Here is a 5,097-nt window from a genome sequence, read left to right as displayed (position 1 = left end):
TGTACACACAAGACATGTGATAGTGTAAATGAACATATCAATGTACAAACAAGACATGTGATAGTGTAAATGGAAAGTAATTTCAGAGGAAAGGTTCTAACAGGGTTGAGTACTCTGAGAATGGTCTCCTGCAGACGGCAGAATTTGAACTGAGTCTAGAGAAGCTAAGGAAACCAGGAGGTAGAGGTGAGGAAGGAGAACACCTCACACATAGGGAAAAGATAGTGAAAGGGTAGGTGACTCAGGAGTTGGAGCCTGTGTGATTACCTGGAAAGAAGACAGTTTAGTAAGATGCTTCTTCTTGTTTGGCTTTTGTTTCCTAAGGAGACCAATGATATCCAGGGGGGTGTCTTGACTTGTACATGAATTAGATTTAATTTTGGTGGAGTTGCACAAAGTTGTCAGCCTCACTATTCCAGAGTCATTGAAGTCCAGTGGCAGGACAAAAGTCAAGATAACTGACAATGGCCCAGGATGCAGTGGATGACTGTAGTGTCTTCAATGCCTGACCAAGCTCTAAGCTTGTTCTCATTCGTTCATTCTGTCAGGAGAAATCTTCACATGCTTGGGGTGTTACATCCCCCTAACTCAATGACAGGCTTGGGGTCTAGCAGTTACTCTCAACCTGCTTTAGCCTATCTGCTGACGCTATTTACTGCAGGTATTGCCACTGCACATGCTACAACTTCTTGGAGCCACACAACCTGACTTCTTCCTCCCTTTCTAGTTTACTTATATTTTACTCCCTTCCACATACTCTGCTATCTTACTGGTATGTATGAAGTGTTCAGGAGGACTAGCACCTCAGTGAGAGGGCTTTCTGAGCCCTTTTCAAGACTGCTCATTCACCTCTCACATGTGGCTCCAAGAAGTTGTAGCATGGGCAGCGGCCACACCTATAAATAGTCAGAGCTCCAACGTTGGAGTCAGAACTGTATCCTTGGATCTTCTGATGCCAAAGGCAGAGGGTTCTTTCCATTGTCTTCAGTTACCCAGCCTCTACCCTCTCCTAACTTCCACAACACTCCTAAGGACTGAATCTCAAATAAATCAAGAAATCCAAGATCACAAATCAAGAATAAGATTTTCTTTCTAGCATATGCTTTCTTTTAGACTCAGTATCAGATAACAGAATAATTTTCAGTTATAGGATGCAATATTATATAACAAATACATATAAATATTAAGGAATGAAGGAAATCAACTATTATTACTAAAATTGAAATAACTTGGCCAACTTAACTCACTAAAAACAAATGTAAAGAAAAATTAACCTAAATGATTTGGCAATTTCCTACCACACATATATACAATCTCCAAATTTTGGTCAGTATCTGTATGCTGTGAATGAACCATGAAATAAATAAGTCTTATAAGTCTCTCTCCCATCCATGTCAATTTATAATGACTGGAACAGTATTTCATAATCATGATCTCTGGGAGAATAGATATCTGCACATATATGCAAAGTGCCTGGTGTTTTAAATTCTTCTACAATCTGATTCTCATCTACTTTTCCAGATTTATGTCATATTACTCCTTTTTACATACTCTATTATCAAAGGTATTAAACACTTGTCCTGCAGGCATATACTTTTGAGGGCAGCAGCCCCAAAAGAAATTAAAACATAATTGAGAAATATTCAACAAAATAAATAAAAATACAAGAGAATATAAAGTTAATGTGTGTGTTTTTTTAGTTAATACGTGGCCACAGGGGACTTTGCCTAAAGAGACTACAAACGCAGGTCAAATTCCAACAAACTCCATGGAAGTGGACAATACTATTTTGTTGCCTTGAAAGTCTGCTGTATTGATTATGACCAAATATACTTGGTAAATCTTTTTGCCAAAATAATTTTCACTGTAATAGTGTAAGAGTAGATTTGAGTCTTACCTTAATAACCTCTCTGTCACTAACCTATTTCCAAACAATAAAAATTCCAAAATTAATTTCCAGTATTTTATGTCCATATTCCTTGATCTTAAGCATAACAAAGCTAAATCTTCACAGCATTGCTGTTTTAATGTTTCACTTCATGTTTAGCAAGACCGTGTATATTTACCAGCATTTTAAAATAGGCTGCCTCTCCTGAATTCATCCGTCCCCTCACAATTCTGACCTTTGTGGTATGACTGAAGCTAATTCAAAGGCAGAAAATGTTTTCTACAGTCCAAGATTCCACTCAAGTTTACTGCCATTTCATGCTACCTAAAATATCATATCTATTTATATCCTTAGTGTTACAATCAAATTGTTCTGGAATTTCATCTTCCAAGGAAAAAAACATTTTTTTTTCTTTTTAATTCCTTGGCTGTTTCACCACCTCCAGATGCTTACTTTCTAATGGTTAACTCTTATCTAATACTCTGTACAATGAAATCGCCATCATTTGCTGGGGAGATGAAAACAATCCTCCAATATACAATTTGAAACAAGAAATAATTAAGCCACAGATTCTGCATATAACATTTTTCCATAAAAGAGAAAATGAAAGCATGCCCAAATTGAACCCAACCATATAACCTTCAGGTTATTTTCAGAATTTTCATTGAAATGTCATTAGTTCAGAAATTAAACCAACTTATATCCTGATTTTGTCATTCCTGTCTGGTTTCTGGATATATATAAATCAGACAAACTGACAATGATTAAATGGTCTCCCAAATTTCTACTGTTATAAGTTAAAAAATTTTTTTAAATCTCAGGATGCCACCTGCTTCTAAAAAGAAGCAAAAAAAAAATTGTTCTGCTATGAAACTTTTAAACACTAGCCTCAGATGTCTATATTATATATTTTTAAGAGTACAAATTATTATCTCAACCATATTTTTCCAGTTTTCCCAACTATAATTCAACACCAAAAGAAAAAGACATCAGTGGTACAAGAGTTCTCTAAAATTTTACAAAAAATACCATTCAACATGAAAGTAAGTAGCATTTATTGAAAGGAAATTAATCAAATTAATATTTTTTATTGAACACTTACTATACACAAGGCTGCAAGGTTGCAATTTTATCAGACCAGAAACACCAAGAAAAATTGTCCCAAGTCCTTTTTTGCCTATAGGATTCTGTCTCTTGCTACATATCTTAAGTAATAAGTACCTTGTTCCATTCAAATTGGATTTCTTATGAAGTCTTCCTTGACTGGGGTGGGAGAATTCTTCAACTTGCCAGTACAGTCTCTAAACCAACTCTTCCCTCACAAAGTATTTAGCAATTGTAGTAATTTCAAACTTTTGTGCTAGTAAAATGTTATATGTGTGTACACACACATACACACACACACACACACACACACACACACTCTATGGGGACCTAGTAGTTTGTTGATTAAGACCTCCTAAAAATGGAACCCTAGAAATATTATTGAATGTGTCTAGAGTTCTATCCTATTCAATTATGCATTACCATTTAAAATCTAATTTTTTCTTCTAAGATACCTTAATATATCTAAGTTAGATTCTAATTTAGGTTAGTTTCTGCCTCTGGCAATTAAGTGTCATATTTTAAATTAGATGTGATTATCTTTAATGTTTCTATAACATGGTTATGCAAATCAATCAACAGCATTAAACCAGGTACTATGGGGAGACAAAAGGACCACATAAGTTCATATACAGGCCACATTCCTAAAATGAGAGCTATCTGAAGGGGAAAAAATACTTTTAAAAAACAAACAAAGGGGCGGCTAGGTGGCACAGTGAGTAAGAGCACCGGCCCCAGAGTGGGGAGAACCCGGGATTGGTTCTGGCCTCAGATACTTAACACCCACACAAAATAACTGGCCCTGTAACCTTGGGCAAGTTACTTAAACCCAACTGCTTTAAAAACAAACAAACAAAAAACTCACCAAGTTTAGGCCACACACGATAACATGCAGGTCAAATTTGTCAGGGAAAGTGTAAAAAGTACTTTCTATGTTCAAACCAATACAATATGAGACACCTCACTGAAAGGCTGCTATGTAAATTAAATATCCATGGTGTTCCATACTAAAGGTAATTTGTTTGGAGAAGAATTCTGAGTCCACCTCTATTATCAACTAGCTACAAGGCCTTGTGCAAGTCATTAAACCTCTCTGTGGTTCAGTTTATTTATAAAACAGGAATAACAATACCTATTCAATTATGATGAAAATAAAATCATGCATGTTAAAATACTTTGACATCTGTAATGTGCTATACAAATAAAGGCATATCACTGGGTGCTCAAAACATTTTAAGTAAAGACTCATGATTACATGAGTCTATATAAAGTTTAAATTCTAGCTATCATTAATAAAACTAGGTAAGCTCAATACCAAAAGATTGCTTAGCACAGTAAACAGAAGACTAGCCATGGTCTCAGGAAAACCAGGGTTCAAATTCTGCCTCTCACAGTATTTAGCACTCAACTCTCAGTGCTCCAGGCAATTTCTCTGAAACAATCACCTGCAGACTAGTTGCTACATCGATATTTGGGGGGGTTTCCACAGCTGGAGCTCCCTATTCCAATGAAATCACAAGTCCAGAACTACAACAACAAAAATGTTAGTATTGACAAAAAAGATTTATTTCAATGTTAAATTATAAAAAAACAAACAGAATCTTGCAAAATTTTCATTACTAAAATAGCACCATTAAGGAGTAACAATTTATTAGCATTTACACAGGCAACATAACTAAGAAAAATCTATCACTCAGAATGCTGATTTCCTCACTTTATCTGGAATTTAGACATAATGTATTTTATAGATTACTATCTCATACTGAAAGTTCTTTAAGATCAATTATACCATAGATGGGCAAGATGTTAACAATTATTGTATTATATATTGCAATCAAATGCTTACTAAAGATCCTCCAAAACTGAAGTGTACAGATTACAGTTTTATTTGCCAAGAATACCACTTGAATGCCCCTGCTCATACACATATATACATTTTAAATGTTAGCTATAAATTAAAATTAAACTATCTGCCTCTTTCTCTACTCTTCCTCTTCAACTTCCTCCCACAGCAACCTGGCACTGGCCTAATTCTGAAAGGAATTTCCCCTTTAAGAGCCATTAAGACCACTGTTAGTCCACCTAGACTGTTTTAAATTTAATAC

General features: G+C 35.2%; 1 protein-coding gene across 3 annotated transcripts in view; it reads right to left on the bottom strand.

Annotated features, from left to right (window-relative positions):
* Positions 1-5,097, bottom strand: part of BTRC (beta-transducin repeat containing E3 ubiquitin protein ligase) — a 212,315-nt gene that overhangs the window by 139,513 nt on the left and 67,705 nt on the right. The gene's annotated exons all lie outside the window — the stretch shown is intronic.

This window comes from Petaurus breviceps, unplaced genomic scaffold (genome assembly GCF_028583685.1).
Source record: "Petaurus breviceps papuanus isolate PSGF00001 unplaced genomic scaffold, PetGlider_PUasm1.0 37, whole genome shotgun sequence".
NCBI lineage: Eukaryota > Metazoa > Chordata > Mammalia > Diprotodontia > Petauridae > Petaurus > Petaurus breviceps.
Note: the sequence above shows the minus strand (reverse complement) of the source record. Positions and strands in the feature narration are given on the sequence as shown.